This window comes from Drosophila serrata, unplaced genomic scaffold, assembly GCF_035046125.1.
Source record: "Drosophila serrata isolate PLE 108 unplaced genomic scaffold, ASM3504612v1 contig_184, whole genome shotgun sequence".
Classification (NCBI taxonomy): Eukaryota; Metazoa; Arthropoda; class Insecta; order Diptera; family Drosophilidae; genus Drosophila; species Drosophila serrata.
Window position 1 is genome coordinate 779,278 of NW_028257082.1, and position 17,788 is coordinate 797,065.

Genomic DNA, 17,788 nt, shown 5'->3' on the forward strand with positions numbered 1-17,788 from the left:
CCTCTTTTCCCCCCATTTTTTCTGGGCTTACTCTGCCAAGTTGAAAATTGATTTGTGGCTGCGGAGAAAAAGTTTCACTTTTTGTGGTTGGAAAATTGAATTTTTATTCCGATTCTGCTTCGTCTTTTTCTCTGTTTGTTTATTGATATGAGAGGAAAAGTTATCCAAGTGCCACACACTCGCAAAGTGTGTTCACACCTGTCTAAAAAAGAGCTTAAAATTAGCAAGTCAAACAAGATTATTCTTCGACTCAAATAGATACTGGCTCCTCAGGTTTTGGAGGGTTTTATCCTCCATTCGGTTATTGTTATTCGAAATTCAAAAGAAAACTTTAGCCTGGCATACGGAAAAAGTTGAAGAAAAACTTTCACGACTGAATGCACATTTGTATACTAAAGTGGAGCACCGAAACTGACATTAAGGGTTGAGCTCGTTCGCAGCTTATGGATAATTCCATTTCTTCAATATTAAAGCACAATCCAATTTGCCGAAATTCGTAAAAAGAAAACTTGGCCAAAAGCGAAAAGAGAAAACGGAGAAGAAATCACTTAAACGCCTGTGACCCAACAGATATAAATAATATAAGAAAAAATCGCCACAATAAAACAGACAAATAATGTACAAACAAACGATGCCCCCTGCAGTGTGGGCGTGTGTCCAGATTTCTTCAAGAAAAAAATCCAGTGCCAAGAAATAAAACAAGAGGATATATGGGATGAGTTAATAAAGCGTGATAAGTTGTCTCTGTAATACATTGAGCTCAGGCAAAACAAACAACCAGAAATCGAGTCAGTGTCTGGGCAGCCATGCAATTTCTTTTCCTTGACGCAACCGTCATCCGATCGTCAATCCGATACATCAAGATGCTCCCAGGGACAAACACAACAAATGTCAACCACAAAAGCTAAGGGCAAAAGTTAAGATCTACCACAAAAAAGATTGGATTATTCTTCCTTATGTTTCGGTGTGTGTCTTAAGCTTGAATATTATTAGTCAAAAGGAGAATAAAATTTAAGTTCATTTAAATATTAAATAAACAAATACATGCTTTGCATGTGAATGAATCATAAGCTGAGGCTTTCTCTATTTAAATATTTAAATAAATAATAATCTCGAAGCAAAGCAAAGCATTTAAATCTTTTGAATAAATATAAACACAAATGCAAACGGCATTTCGTTGACAAACAAAATTAGCATGATTATCGTTGCTGCTGATTTACCACAAAATACAACACACAAAAGTCCCCATTAAATGGTTAAATGTCCGGTCAATCCCAAAATGTCATCTAAACGGTCAGGAGAACAACAAAAAGAAAAACACACTCTCACTGAACCCTGAACTTTGCCTCATTAGTCAATTATTCGAGTGGCGAGCCTGGCCATGTCATCCACTGAGGGATTGACAGAGTGCCAAGTAAATGAAAAAGTCATCAATCTAAATGTGGGCACAGCATGGGAATCGTCATCGGGATAACTCGAATGCCACAAGCGGAAATTGGACAACTTTAATTAATCTCAGTAGCGCCTTCTGAGCTATAAATTAGTTCAACTGCAGGATACTTTGATTATAACTTTGCGGCTACTTTGTGTATAAGTTTCTAGCCGAGTTATTCATTTGGAATGCAGGACAATGGCTTTACAAGTAGTACATAACATATATATCCTATATACTTGAGACCTGAGTATGTAAGTGTTGGATGTCTGCCTTTCATTTTACTTTGTGTTTTTGCTTTGTGGGCCACAATTTGCCGTGTGGCATAACCGTAGATTAACTCGACCCTTTGCCAGCCTTTGCCAGTCCTTTCTTCCACTCTTCCTCCCTGGGATTAGCCAAGCCTGTTACATCCCATTCCGGACCGGACCCCGCCCTTTGGATTCCCAAACACGTAGCCACAAAAGTTTTAGCCGCATTCCCCCAGCCTGAGTTGCCTTTTTGCTGGTTTTTCTCAATTTGGTTAAGCTTTCACTTTTAGCTTTTTAAGGTATTTTCCCAGCTTAGTCAGTCAGTGAACCGAACCCAGTCTCACAGTATTATTTTTCCCTCATATATCTAGCTGCCTTTTTTGTTATTTTTTTATCACTGCAGCAGTAGCAGAGTAGCGGCTTCCCCCGGTAAATGAGTGAGAAATTAAATGCAAAATATAACTCATACGCCATGTGTGCCGGGCTCCTTAAAAGTCTTTTACGACCCGCCCCATTTATGGGTCTTTTCCTCTTGGTATATGGCTAATATGAGTCGGTTCTTTATGTTATTTTTATGTTTATTATTATTTTAGGTTTTGTGGCTTTTCGATTATGTTACACTTTCATTTTCCTTTCTTTACTTTACTTTTATTTTGCCAAATGAAAATGCCGGATTATTTATGGCCCTGCTTACTTTGTTGACAGCAACATAAATTACTTTGAAAATGTTTATATATCCTTTTGATGCAACTTTGCTGAAGAGGCAGAAATAAATTCAAAAGAAAACTTAATTGGAAAATGCATGAGCATGAATGAACAATTGGGAAAACTTTTGAGATAAAAATTAAACATTTGAGAGGATGGAGAAATATATAAAGTTTTGTCAAATAACTACTGAAGTTTACTATTTACTATTATATTATTTCATGAACAGAAATACAAAATATTTAATAGTATATTTAATTTGTAATGCTTTTCTAAAGGCTATAGAAAAGTTTCTATAATAATAAAATTTTAAAACTAATCCCGAAATGTTTGTATAAATAATTAGTTATAGGTACCCCTATAAATCTAATCAAAAACTCCCACAAAATAGTTACCACTTTAGAGTTACTTATACGACCTTTGCCAACCCAATTAAACTTTTGTTTTTATTTATTCCAAATTACCAAAGTAAACCGCAAAACTAGGGCCGCGCAACAGCGAGTGGCTTAATGAAAGTTAAAGTAAATATATAATAATGTTAATTGGTATGCAAATTTGTGCTGCTCGGCCAATTTCCCCAAAATGAAATTGAGCTGAGGGTGGGGTTGTAGGTTGGGGGAGGTAGATTGCCTGCAATGATGCCACCGAATGGAATGTGTCATAAAACCTAATTGAAAATTTCAGCCACGAACCGACGACTGTGGGCGTGTCGTGTCGCAGTGGCAAGAAATATTGTGGAGGGGGGAGGAGGGAGGGAGGATCTCGGAGATAAGCAAAATAAACTGCAGCATCCCTATATGGCATATAGAAATGTGTCAAGGCGAACAGCCATCGAAAACAACGGCTAAATACCTGCAGGGCCTCTCACAAAGGCAAACAAGGCAACAAAGTTGGGCCCGAGATGCGACGAGCCTTGTTCCGAACTACCTACCACCTTTAATATGTAAAAATAAAAATGTTCACTTTGAAATAATAACAAAGCCGAGAGGGGACAACGGGGCGGATCGATTTTGTGCGAGAATCTGAGAAGGAATGAAGTTTCTTCAAAGGCTGCGCACAAAAGTGTGCTACAAAGTTTGCCCTTGCAGCTCCACACAAGCACACGGAAACACACACCCAAAGGAGAAGGATATCTGGATTGCTCCAGTTGCTGCTGCTGGCTGCCACTTGATTAAGTCCGTTTTGGGAAATACATTTCATTTCGTTTTTCATTCCGCTCCGACATACATTATCATTATTTTCCATTAAATTCAAGGCCACAGACACTGTAACTTTCACTGCTGTCGCTACTTTTGTCGTTCATTCTTCATTTTTTTTCTTTATGCTCCACATTTTTTGTGTTTTAATTTCTGTTGCCTGACATTTTTCGCTAATTAACACAACAAATCCGGCCAACACGTGGGTGACGACACAACCTTCGGCGGCCTTGGGGTCGCGGGCACACAATACTGTCGCTAAAATACGTTTTGATTAATTCGCGGAGGTGACACAGTCGCGCACACCATACCGCATAGAGTCAGGATATCGAGAGCACGGATATCGCTCGGTCTTCGGACCGTTCTGCATCCAACTGGCAGCACAAACGAACTGAGGTTTCTGCTACCAATCTTTCCGCAGCTGGCTGCCTACAGCAAGCGTCCAAAGTCACGCACCACGAGGAGCAGAGCCACCAAGTATCCTGTCGTTCACAGTGTGTGCGTGTGTGTGTGTTGGTGTGACTTGGTCCTGTGAAAACGCTCTTCGGCAGCACTCACTCTCTCACTCTCTCTGCAACTCTCTTAACCAGCATTGAATGCTGGACGCAGTTAACTAGAGTTGTCAAATCTGCATAAAAAAAGTAATGCATCGGGAAGGATGTGATATAGGAAGCGGGTCCTTAAAATGTAGGACTTAATAGATAAATAAGTTAAAGGCAAAGGAAATCATTGATAATAGACAGTGATTCTTGAATAAAAGGGTAACAGGATTAATTGTAAGAAGAAGTCTGCAAAAAATAGGCAAAAAGCAATCAATATTTTGCTGGTATTTCTAAGTGTAATTTATAGCTAAAAGGGAAACAATAAAAGGTTTTTATTTTATACATTAGTATATTTGAGCATTTTTTTGAATTCCCCTTAGATATTTGCATTTTTGTTGAGTTGATAAACTTAAAAGATCCTTTCTACTACATAATACTATTAATCATGCCTTCAATTCTATGTGAAATTATTTAAAACTTTAAATGAAGACCTCTTTTACTGCCTTATTTCTCTCAGTGCCTTACTGCTCCATTTAGGCCTCCATTTCCTTTGACAAAGCACGTGTTATATAACAAACAAAACGAATCCCGAAGAGAGGGAATGAGTGTGTGAATCTCCGGCAAAAAAGAGAGCCCAAGGATGTGGTGTGGTCCCGTAGCCCAGAAGGAAGGACAACAAACAAAACAAAATGCCAATTTGGCGCCAAAGAAACAAATGGTAAAGGAACATGCACGACGTCTCCTTTCCATTCCATTGCGTTTCGTGTAAACATTGAAGCTTTTCTGTGACGTCAGCTGTGTCCTTATGACGTCAGATGGCAAAAACTCTACAAAAAGGACGAGGCAAACACGAACAGAACCAGCACCATCTGTTGGCCAAGTCGACAAGCAATAACTTCTGTTTAAGCCATGTTAAGTTAGGAACTGTTAAGGATTCGCATTGAATAATAAAACACAAGCACTAAGGTCATTTTTACTTGCTTAATTTCATATTTCAGTCACGTCCTAACTAGCCACAAACACTCACTGGGCAAACAAAGAAATGGAGATATTTAAACATTACCAATCATACTAAAACAACCGAAAAAAAAAAATATATGTATACAAACAATACATAGACAAAACCAAAAGGAAAATGAGGTGGGGAAGGCACCCACTCGCATGGGAATTGAAAAACATTAAAACACAATAGGTTATACCCCCCGCACTGTGGCCTTTGTGTAATGGCAAGCGTATTGATTTCCATAAGTGATTGATGAGCCCAAATCGATAGACCGAAATTTCTATGCGACCCATGACTAATATATGTGAAAACCAAGTTCTTTGGACTGAAACAAAAGTGCAACTGACAGCGGTTGTGCATGTATTGAGTTCCTAATTCAGTATGCAAATCCCCCAAACTTCAACAGCAGCCACTTTACCATCGGAAGTGCATTAGAAACCGCTTCAATATTACATTTAATCCAGATTTAAAGTGGGCTGCGGGTGTGCATTTCAGTTTAACAATGGAAAATCATCCCATTCTTGAAAAACAAAGCACTTGTGGGATATGCATTGTCTTTATCAGAGATTCTCTTAAACGATAAGAATATTGACTTTAAAGTAACTTAATTACATTGTGTGCAAAATTATAATACTTAATTAATTGCATATCTAACAGAAACGATCAGATTACATGTTTAATTAATACTTATTTGGGAATAAATAAAAATGTAGCTCTCATTAAATTTGAATGTTTAAACTAATGGACTTTAAATTGAAATCCAACTGTTTTCAAAATAAGATTGCACTTAGGAAATAGATTTGGAGAAGGGAGCTTAATTGATTTTGCCTAAAAAAACGTGTAGAAGTGTTCTTTTGGTGCAAACAACCATCATTGTCAAGCCTTTAAGAGTAAACTTTTAAATCAACCAAAAAGTGCAGACAACGCACAAATTGCCTTGAGGCAAGTGTAAAAACCCTTTCTACTAAATTAAATTTAAGCCTCATTCATATTTAAAATAGTTTTGCATTATATGCTTTTAAGGACTTAACAAAACAGCAGAATGCAAAGGGTTTGACCAAATTTCAAAGTTGTCCCGGAGTTCGGACCAATTTGCCGCTGACTCGATTACACATTCCGGTCAATATTGGGACCTCCTTGTCCTATTGATATGCCAAGGAGCATGAGGCCGAGGAAAACCTCAGCAAACAGTGTCCTCGAGAATAGTCTGAGGGGGTGTGTGTGTAGTTGATTAGTAAATGGGGTTCTTATAGGCCCATATAAGTGCCTGTGTGTGTGTGCTGCAAATTTGTTGTCAATTTCCGGCAATTTGTCGTTGGCAGCAAAATCATTGTGATAAGGGCCAGAAGCCAAAAGCAGGAAGACACATCCTGTAATGGATCCGCAGCCAGGCAACACAATCAACACAACATAATATAAAAGTAAATTAGAATGTGCTGATATGCCCGAGGATGGGGGAAAAAAAAGAAACTTTTGCTCGGTAATTTGCTTCGACGCTAAACGAGTGTCAAGTGGGAGAAAGTGAACCAGGCCAACGCAGGCACTAGTTGATGGCCCAAATTGAGTGTTTGAGCCAGCTCAACCTCCTCCAGTTCCACTTTCACTTTCACTTCCAGTAACCGATGTCAGCCTTCGTCAGGTCGCTCCAATTATGCCAGAATTCAGGCCCTCTCTGATTGCTTAATCTTACCGGAATGCATTAATGTGTCAGCGCGAAGGCCCTGAATTGAAGCCACGTTAGCACGTACGCACTTACAAGGAGGGGGAGTGTCAGCCAGCTCGGGGTGCTGGTGTAATTAAAATGTCAAAACGAATCTACATGCCACATTCCTTCAGTTTTTCGGTATGGAGATGTGTTCCTTGGCAAAACACAAAGCAAAAAAATTTATAAATAAATGAAAGCCAGGCCTATGCTATCCCATCCATTTAGTTTGCGGTTCACTCTACTGTCAGATCCAAACAATCGGAGCAAAGAAAGAAAAATACAAACGGAAAAATAGCTGGCTGGACTCTCAGAGAGATAGCCTGTAAAAATATTTCAAAAATTTGTTGTTGTTGTATAAATAGAACAGGTCCAGGCTACAGAGATGGCCAGCACAGACAAGACATCGCTCACAAGCTGGGCAACAGGAGGCAAAAACACAGAAGCTCAAAACATCCTTGACAGCTACCAGAAAATATGCATAAAACCACTAAGTGATACCCATTGAAAAAGGTTTCAGAAACTATATAATTTACAACTAAATTGGAGTTTATAAACAGCTTAATTGATACATGTTTGTTGGTAATATTTTACTTACTCTACAGACTTGCTTTTATATATATTTGAGTAGCTTTTAAACTTTTTTCAATGTTAGAAATTATAAATTTATTACAAATATGTTTAAGTATATTTCCTATATTTTGTTTGGAATCAGTTTTAAGTTCTTTCAAGCAGCCTTAACTAGGGATAACCCATCATTTATTAACGCCAAAGTTTATAATGGAACCCTGGAGTATTCAAGGATCTCTATGAATCCCTAGTGCCATATTTGCATACTTCCATTCTAGTGGCTATTACCACCCACATGCCGTTTATCTTACCCTGTAAATCGCTTTATTAAAATTGAAAAGGAAAACCCGAAAAGCCCACAAAACGGATCATATCTGAGACCAATGTTTTTCACTCTCCCCCCATTGGGCCGACATCAGATGTGGTCCTGTTGATATGGGCAACCGAAATCACTTGGGACATTAATATAAATAAATTGGCGCACAAGTGCAAAAAAAAAAACAAGATATATAAATATATAGAGTGAGTAGGAAAAATATATAAATGTCAACAAATAAGTATTTGCGATATTTATAGCCCCCACAGAGTCGTATGAAATGAGAGACTTTAGACAGGCAGCAAAGATGAAATATTCGCATATGAATTGCAATGGAAAGGCTTTCTCTGGGGACTTTTGGGCCGAGATTGCATTTCATCCTGCTGACAGTTCCCTCTCCACCTACTGTCCTTTTAAATAATACAACAAAAAATATGCAAATGTGTATAGCTATGTATATTAGCACTTACATATTGCGAGTGGTGTCTGACACAGTTTTCGAGGAGAGACAGACACGCATATATTGCCTGGAGCTATTCAAAAAGTCAAATTTAAAAAAGGGGTAGGTGGATAGTGTTTTTATTTTGAGAACACGCAACTTTGTGCTAATGTTGGTTGTAAATAAAACATGGCCAAACACCAGAAATCAATACGAAACGTATAATTTATTCCAGGAAGTAACGAATTGCTGGTTGATTACGCTTTAAATTGTGTAACTTTAAAGAGCTGCCATTTATTTAATTTATTTACATAAAAAAGTAAAATGCCAACTAAGGTGGAAAATAGAAACAATTGGGAAATTCATTAATTAATTTTCTTTTATTTTCAACCTCTTTTACCATATCGCAAAAGTCAGGATCAGAAAGCAAAATGCTTAACGAGCTAAATGACATTTTTACTAATGTGATTAAGAATATCAGGCCATATTTGAGGTATATTATTTACACAAAAAGAGGAATTATAAATAGCTTGCTAACGAAAAGGTCAACAAACGAAATCCTAATCATATTTTTCTAAAAATGGTAGCAAGTAAAATGTTGGAAAAGGGAAAGGTAACCACAGGGAAATGTTATTAAAACCGCAATTAAATTTATCCTGAGGTTTCCCTAATTCTATGCACATTTGACTATTTGCTTGATGAACGTTTAAAGTAAATTAATAATTGATCAAAGCTCTCCAAATAAATAGAAAATATACTTCTTAAAAAAGAAACACTGATGGAGTAAGCCTTAAATCATTTCTTCAATCGCATCGAACATCGCAGAACTCGCAGCACTCGACACGATTTGGCTTTTTTCATTAGTGTCAGGCTGCCAATGAATCGCGGGACGTGAAAATGGGGAAAATCGTGGAAAGTGAAAAGCGGAAAGCGCAGCTGCTGCCAGCTCGCCTCATCAAAAGATTGAAAGGCGCGCCGAGTGCTAAAGGAAATATTCAAATGCCTAAACTAAAATGTATATTTATGCGAGTCCTGCGAGAGGCTCCGACGACTGATACTGCGATACTGATGGCGAGGATAAAAAAAGAAGAGAAAAAGAATAAGGGACGGCTGGCATAAATTATGTAACATTTCACGTATTCCATTCTTTCTTTTTTTTATATTATACACTCGTACTTTTTTCACTTTTGCTTTATTTTTGGTGTTGACGAACCATGGCAGTTTCCCGCGAGTCGCTACAATTGCCAAAATGTCAGCCAACATCCTGGCATTTTTTCTGTTTTTGCTGCTTTGCCCCCGTTGCGAGTGTCAATATTTATTTTTTTCTTCATGTGTGCCGCACTTTTGGGTACACCATCTAGGGATGGAGGAGGAAGCGGCCCAGTTTTGGTTACAAATTTTGATTGACACATTGAATTTAGTTTGAATTCTGCTCAGGACCATTCCGGCACATTTCAAGTCAGATCAATTAACTCAAACCTCACGATACCCACCGCATATCCCTTCGTGATCTGTGAATCTAAGTCAAGTCCCAAAACCAAACCAAAAAAAGGAAAAAAAATAAAAAAGGAATGGCAAAGTAACAAGGAAACATGGCCAGAAGGAGACCCAAGCCAGCTTGCTCAATTATGCAGGGGCGAAACGTGCCTGTGAAAGTTGGTTAAAAAGATACACCAAGGTACGGGAGAAACCATTTACGATGGACACCAAGCCATTTGTTTGTGAACGTGCTGTGGAAGGGAAACTAAGTAAATCGATTGATTTTTAGTTTGGGTAAAGTGTTTAAGAAGTAAGATAACCTTTAAATTAATAGGTTAAAGCGCCAAATCTTGTAATACTTAAATGATATCATAACATTTAGTTGTTAGATTGAACTTTAAGTAATCACTTAAGCTTGATATTAAATACATTAAATTAAATTGTATTAAATTGCTAGATATTACTCTATTCAAAGTCAGCTTTCGAGTGTGTACTGTGCCCCTGCCTTGTTGAATTTTGAATAAGACTCGACGCCAGGCACTCACACACCAACGAGGTCTCTCCTAGGAAACGGCTGGGGCAGGGGCGACAGGCCCACTCGAGGGCTAATTGAACGCCATTTGGTTAGACAGTAATTGATGTATGACTCAGCCATGGATATGGCCGGTCAGGCGTCTGGGGGATACCTCCTGGCAACGCGCTTTCAAATGTCAAGCCGGCGAGTTGATCCTTGGACTGGTCTACACTTTCCTTTTCTCAATGCTTCGGGCTTCGACTGACAATGCAGTTGCTGTGTCTCCTCGTTGAAACTTAAAACGATGTTCCATTAGGAAATTGTCCAAAGAGAAAGCCAGGAAAGATACTGGGACTGAGCTGTCAAGAGGTCAGGTCACCCAAGGAGGAATGCAGCATTCCTTCATTTACCTGTGTCTGTATTGGCCCCAAAAGTGAAAGGCAAACGTCACAAGGATCTCGAGTGGAAATGACCACGCCCACTGCCAGCGCCTCCCCCAGGGAGGGGCCTTGTTCCCAGAGAAGTGTAAACAAACCCGTTGTGCCACTGTGCACTTTATCACGACAACAACAACAACCGTCGTGTGTCCCTGTGTCTACATTTGGGAAAATAAAGGAAAACTCTTTTATGTTTACTTGAAGGACTTCTTTTTCTTTCTGTTGTCCCTCTTTGTGTTTCTGTCTCCTCTTCGATAGTGTTCAATGTTTGCTTTTACTTTCCATGGCTATTTTGGTAGCAGTTTTATATGGCCCAAATAGAAAAATAAATCAGTTGGTAAAATGTTAGTAGGTGAAGAACATGTGTAACTTAGAAGATTGGAGAGAATTGGAATTTAACTGAGGGAAACGCTTGCATTTCACTGCCAAAAAATAAGTAAATATATTTCAAAATAACAAAATATTAAGGCTTCCATCCTTGTTCCCCTTTTTCATATTAATTTCCTAACTTTATACAATTATTTTGAACATGTTACTCATTACTCTGAATTTGCCTGCAATTTTTCCAATTACATTATCATTCCATCTTCAATTACAAAGCAAATGTTATTTTTTGTTCACTGAATTCAGTGAATTCAATTAAGACAAATAGCAAAGGCGTCTTTAAGTCGATATCGAACAACAATGTCCTGGTTTTGCCTCCTTTTTTCCACTTTCTCACACTCATTACCCAGCAATCGAGTTAAATGCAATTGCTTTCTCTGTTCATTTTCTTCGCGTTGCCAAACGAAACCTAAAACGTTTCATTTTAATTTAATTGCTCAAGTGGAAAGAGCTTGGAGACAATTGAACCTCTTTGAGGTTTGAGGCATCCAGCGATGCCTTCAATTTGCCGCAAATGAGCTGCGAACAGAGCAGTTGCTTTCAGTTGATGTTTTCCCAAGTAATTAGAGATGGATTTTCCAGAGAAATAGAATATTCAGTTTAAATATCACAAGCAGTGATTCCTTTGTCTGAACTCCTAACAAAATAAATAAATAAAATAGAGACTGAGAAGCCTAAGCAGATCCTGCAGAGTTAGTTAACCTCAAGGATTTAGTTTGGCCTCCAGCTGTATCTAAAGTTTATGCACAGCTTAAAGTGACCATAAATAATAAACATTTTATTGCCCAGCTTTGTCTTAATGGCCTCATCTAAGCTGCAACATAAAAAACGGCTAACGACATTTCTAATTGTTTAGCGGTTTGTCAGTCAGACTTTGGGATAAAAAAAAGGAATAAAGCTGTAGGAGAAATCTATATCTATATTTAGCAATAACATGTTACAATGAAAGTGAAAGAAAAGTAATAAATAAATCAATGTAAAAAGCTTTCAAATACAAATGCTAGATTTCTATAGAAATAAATAATAACTCAACTACAAATATTTTCTATTTGTATTTAAGGGAATTCATTTATTTACTTTTAAGCATTTTAGTATATTTCCTTTCCCATGAAATCCTGTCCATAAAATAATAACCTATATCATGGAAATATTTCCATTCCAACCAATAACTGATTTAACTCTTTGCATCTTTTTTTTTCGTATTTTCCTCCCCCAAATTCAATTCTGCAAAATCCGTCAAATCAGGGAAATTAATAACGCTTCATGTGCGTTCAATATATATTTTTACGAATCGCTGGCGCCTATTGTTTTCTGTCTTGTCTGTCTGTCAGGCAGGCAATTGCCTCCAAAATCGAGCCTGTAAAATCCCTTTAAAATTTGCATAAACTCATAGCGAATGGAATCGGTTTAATGCCACCAGGATTGTCCTGTCCGCTGGCCTGGACCCTGATCCGAACCGACAATCAGTCAGCGGACTCAGTCAGCCGGTCGGCAGTATCCTTCACTTCCACATGGCTTGACTCGATTCGGTTTGGGCTTCGATTCGCCAAGGATATCCGCTCCAAGCCACCTGGAGAAGCTACCTGTTTTGGCGAAAAGCCACGTAATTGCTAAATTTAAAACCGTCTCTCGGCAGTGTCTGTCATCAGCCTCAGTCATGCATGGGCCGTGGGCTAATTAAATTTTAGACGTGGGCAGAGGTCCTGTGACGTATTCCACACAAACACACATATACACAGAATGACTTACTGCGGCAGGAAATTGAAAAAATTCCGTATTGTTCATTGTCGCAAATAAACAGTGTGGAAATCTGCCCAAGCGAACGCTATTAAATGCACCATTGACCAACAGGCCAGGCTAAGATATTTATTTTCTCAAGCAAAGAATAAAAAAGGACACCGTCTCCGTCCTGGATAAATCCCTAAAAAAGTCAAATGCTGCTCATGTTTTACGCCACATTTGCCGGTGCAAAAAAAAAAAAAAAGAAAATGTCAACAAAAAAAAACACACCCACACACAGACACACACACCTGCACAGCACACAGGAAGCAGCCAGGAAACTTTACTTATAATAGAATTTTCAAGCATGACCATACCCTCAATGACGTCAGGGTAATGGGATTTTTGGCAACTGTTTGAAATTATACATATAAAGGAATGCAAAATACTGAAAATGCATTAAAAAGAAGTTTAATTATTTAAATTTTAAGCAACTTAAATTGATTTCTTAAGTTTGTAAACAATTTTATAGACTTTTATCTAAGAATCCTTTTAGAATGTAAATATTCTTAGCTTTATATTTAAGAATGTTCAAGGAAAACCTGTTTAACTAAGTAAATAAATTTTTTTAAGATTTTATATAACTAAACCAATATGTTAGAGTATATATTTTATTCCTTGGCAAAAAAATAAATGTCCTTTTCCACTGGCTGCTCCTTTTGGCTTCTGATGCTTTGCCTCTCTCTCACTGCTAGCCACAAATTGCCTTTTTCGCACGTTGATTGATTTTTGAACTTTTTCTTTCGGCACAGCCCCCCCTTTGTTCCCAGTTTACACACACAAAATCACAGATACTAAAGCACACACACACACAGAACACCCAGAGACTCATACACACACTCACACACTCTTTGGCACACTCTTACTTTGAGCACAAAAGTGGTAATAAAACGGCTGCACTTCGGATGCCATCGCAATTGTTCGAGTTCGAACCAGAACTGACCTCCATCGATCCAAAGGCTATAGTTTGTGGAACACATAATTATTTATTTACGAGTGTGTTCATTCATTGATGAACACAAACGCTGTTTATATTGCTCTTTTGCCTTTCGACCCGATGCGAAAATGTGAGGGTTCAGGCCGGGTTCACCTTCGAGTGCGGTGCTCTTTCGCTCCTGTTTTTTGTTGCCAGGTGTAAAAATAGGCGCTGACGTTGCTAAAGCTTGGAAAATAGAAACGAAAGCATTCTGAATAGCCACAATATAATACAATTGTGTATATATCTATGCAGGAATTATAAGGTATCTGAAAAGGGAATTTAATGGTTTTATCCTTAAGGATTATTAATTACACAGGAAATCTTTTTAACTTCTTTTAGACCGTCAATTTCATAGTCCTAGTTTTGTACCTTAAGATTTAAATCAGTAAAGGACCCACTTCCGCGACAAAAGCTTAATAGCGGAACACCAAGGGTCCTATATATAGAACTGAATGCATAATGCACACCATTTTGCAGGCATTAATCTGACAGGAGAGAGCCTTGAAGGACCCTCGGCTAAGGCAGCCCCAGACATATCCATTATTGAAAACGGAAAGCCAACAGCCTGTGGGTGCGTTGTACACAATGCTATTATAATTATAGCCATATGGATTAAGGCAGCCACCACCTCTACCTCTGAAGGTACTGAAGGATTAACTAGGGGTTGGTTGGGATAGGAACAGAGCAGTAGCAGTACCTCCCTTTAATTAAGACTATAAAGTACCTTTTAGCTTGGCTTAACCTGAATACCAATTAATAGTTTTATAGGATAAGGAATTAGGATTGAATAATCATTTCCCCCTCAAACATTATGCTTCATTTTTTATTTTCCTATTTTCCAAGTATAGTAAATGTGCAGTATACCCTTCTTTGTTTTAAGAGCACCCCGTGTAAGTAATAATTTTCCAGGCAGTGCTGCAGTTGATCGTTGGTGGAAGGTGAATAGAAAAAACCCGAGTCTGGCTGTTGAGAAGGAAACGATTTACATAAGTTATTATGGCAAACCGCACACAAGTGTGTCAGCTCACGTGGGGATATGTCCGAAACTTGCACGAATGGTAATGGGAAATGTCAGAAAATTGTATTTCACAAACAGGCCATCATTCCGGGCTCTAATATACCGTTTATATTCCCCTCTGGTAAGCCGCATAATCAGCGCTAATGGACATGTTGAGGTATTTGCAGGAAGGCCAAAGCTGCACTTTAGTTGGCGGAGAGCAAAGTCAAAGTACACCTAACAGGTGCTCAGATTTTTCTTGTTACCTTTTTCCTTCGGCTCCCTTTTTCTTGTTCCGGAAAAATTGTGTTAAACGTGCGAAAAAACAAGTAATTTGCCATTACTCAGCTGCAGAGGTTTGCCCTTGATTTTCTCCCAATTTTTCTCAAACTTATTGAGGCATTTCTTTGTTGTTGCTTTCATGTTTATTTTTATTTTTTTTCTTCTTGTTCCCAGGGTCTTCCGCCACTTAGATATAATGAGAAAGTCTTCGGGGCGGAAACCCCTTTTTTGGAGAAAAAAGGTAAACAATAGCCCCCCCAAAATTCGGCTTAATTGAACATTTTCCCCGTGTTGTGCCGTGAAAAATCTTGTGCTCATTTTCCAAACCATTTCCAGTGAATGTTCAACGAGAATTTTCGTGTGCTAATGAAGCCAAAGTGGATTTTCACGGATCCTCTCAAGTAGCCCGAACTCTGACCTTTATGAGCAATGTTGGCCGGAATCGTTATATTTGTCACAGAATGCGGACAATTTCATCCGTTAACGAGTGCCAACAAATTGCGAAGTCGTTTTGACATACAACTTGGTACACCGGAACGTGTGGCCATTAAAATCACGAATTCCATTGCCATTCGGAGGGGCAATTAAATATTCCCGGCCTGGACCCTGCCTCAAAGGCCGGATTAGGCCATAAAATTGTTGTATTTAAGGAGCCATAAATCTTGATCTCGCTATGCTCAGTCGTCAACGTTCGCAAAACAAAAGCGTAATTTCCGCCAACTTATTAAATATTTCCCATAAAAAAAGGGTTCCGCCGAAAAAGGTATTCGGTGTCGCAAAGCCTTTAAGCCCAAGACCCAGACGAAACTCTTCAAGAGTGCAGCATGAATGTGGGGTTTTGGTAAATAATTGGTTGGCGAAATAAGGGATACTCTTGTAAAGGGTTTAAAAATAAGAAATAATAAAATATAAATATCGCACAAGTTTAGGTAACCAGTAAAGATTTGAAATATTTGAATTCCCTTGCAGGGTATTCTAATTTCAGTCAGAAGCATGAAATGCAGTGAAGGAGTCATTTCCGACCCCATAAATCATATATATTCTTGATCAGCATTAACAGGCGAAACTTTCTAGGCATCTCCGGCAGAAAAATTTTTTTTTTCAAAAATTTTCAATTTTTTCAACAAAAAAAATTAAAAGGTTGCATCGTTAAAATTGTCAAAATTTTTAAATGTTTTAAATTTTATACAAAGTATGCAGATTTATTAATCTAGTAAAAACTAACATAGGACCGTTTTCCGAATTAAAATTAATGCATTTTGGCCTAGTTATGAAAATATTTATAAATACCATATATTTTAAGCTTAGTTTTGATTGAATTCAGAATCGATCTTTTAATTGCATTGCCAAACTTTCTTTTTTACTGAAACTACTTATTTGTATAAATTTTAGACTTTTCCCCTTAACACACATGGCGTATACTTAATTTTGGAGTTTTCACGTTAAGTATACGCCATGTATGCCAGATATATTTGAAATCGAAAACTTGTCTTAAACCCTTGCAGGGTATAATAATTTCAATCAGAAGCTTGTAACAATGTGAGGAGTCATTTCCGACCCCATAAATCATATATATTCTTGATCAGCATCACCAGGCGAATCTTTCTAGGCATATCCGGCAAAAAAAAGTTTTTTTCAATTTTTTTTTATTTTTTTCAATAAAAAAGAGAGGTTAAAAATGGGTGAAAAAAATAATTTTTTTTAATTGTAAGCTGAGTATGCAGATTTGTTAACCTAATTAAAACTAACATGGGACAGCTTTTCGATTTGAAATTAGTGCCTTTTTGGCTTAGTTATGAGTTTTTAAAACTTTGATTTGTCGGGAAAATTGTCATTTGAAATATCAATGCAAAGAATGCGAATATTTTAATTAAATTAATCATTGCTTAGCTATTCGATCCTTTAAGTTTACATATTTTATAATTTAATTGCAAACTGCAAGGCTAAATAAGCTTTGGCAAATATACATAGATCAACAAATAGAATGACTTATTACAAATAATTTTGATTGCAAATATAATTTTAAGCAACCAGAAAGAATACACAGAACCTATCCAAGCCCCATAAATTTCAAATTTAAATCCATCAGCAAGTCTAAAGCGTTAACAGAGTATAGTACAATCTAGCATATTAAGTTACACATATGCTTGCCTCTTCGTGGATTTGTGTACAAACGAATTTCTTACAAAATAAGGATCTGGGAGTGAATGTGCGGCATGCATAATAACCCTAAGGCATTGGGGAACAAAAACCCTTAACCGCCGGAGCTTGCTAAACCGTTTATAACCGATTTCAGGTAGGGAATCCGGGCAGGAGGACCAGGACGTGCAGGCATCCGTGACACAGTAAAAAAACCGAAGGCACACTGGGCACCGTCATGAGCCATGAGCCATGGGCCAAGGGGCCATGGGCCGGGCCAAGTGGTTGGGACTACGTGGCATTATAAAGGCAACAGCCACGGCCACTTGCGCACGTCGCAGTCAGCTGAGCAGGGTGGCATGGAGGCAGGCCGAAAGCTTATAAAAAATTAAAATGTTTACGCTACATTAAATGCAAAGGAGGCATTGCCGGCGAATTATGATTTTGCGAGTGCCAAACGAACGCACTCGCACTCGCACTCGCACTTTCATGCTCTCAAGCCACCTTATGGCACCTCAGGGAGTGAGTGCGAACAACATGGCGTATGAGCAATGCATGAACTACACGGCGTATGAGCAACATATGAGGAACTGCCTGCGAACTACACGGCGTATGAGCAATGAGCCAACTAAGACAATTTGC

The 17,788-nt window shown here is 38.1% G+C and overlaps 1 protein-coding gene and 1 long non-coding RNA gene across 22 annotated transcripts in view; both read right to left on the bottom strand.

The window, feature by feature from the left end:
• SLO2 (slowpoke 2) overlaps positions 1 to 17,788 on the bottom strand; it is a 101,687-nt gene that overhangs the window by 74,012 nt on the left and 9,887 nt on the right. For 7 of the 21 annotated variants that reach the window (XM_086827802.1, XM_086827794.1, XM_086827798.1 and 4 more), the window contains exon 1: positions 3,505 to 4,020. The exons of 9 other annotated variants lie outside the window; for them this stretch is intronic. The gene's annotated coding sequence lies outside the window, so the exon portion shown is untranslated. Of the gene's footprint in view, positions 1 to 3,504; positions 4,021 to 17,788 lie in introns of those variants that run through there. 5 more of the 21 variants (XM_086827773.1, XM_086827772.1, XM_086827775.1 and 2 more) reach the window with 5 other exon arrangements.
• Positions 3,626 to 4,043, bottom strand: LOC147644333 (uncharacterized). The gene is made up of 2 exons (XR_015270523.1): positions 3,896 to 4,043; positions 3,626 to 3,842 (listed from the first exon to the last, which is right to left on the bottom strand). It is a non-coding gene; the product is annotated as an uncharacterized LOC147644333 (long non-coding RNA).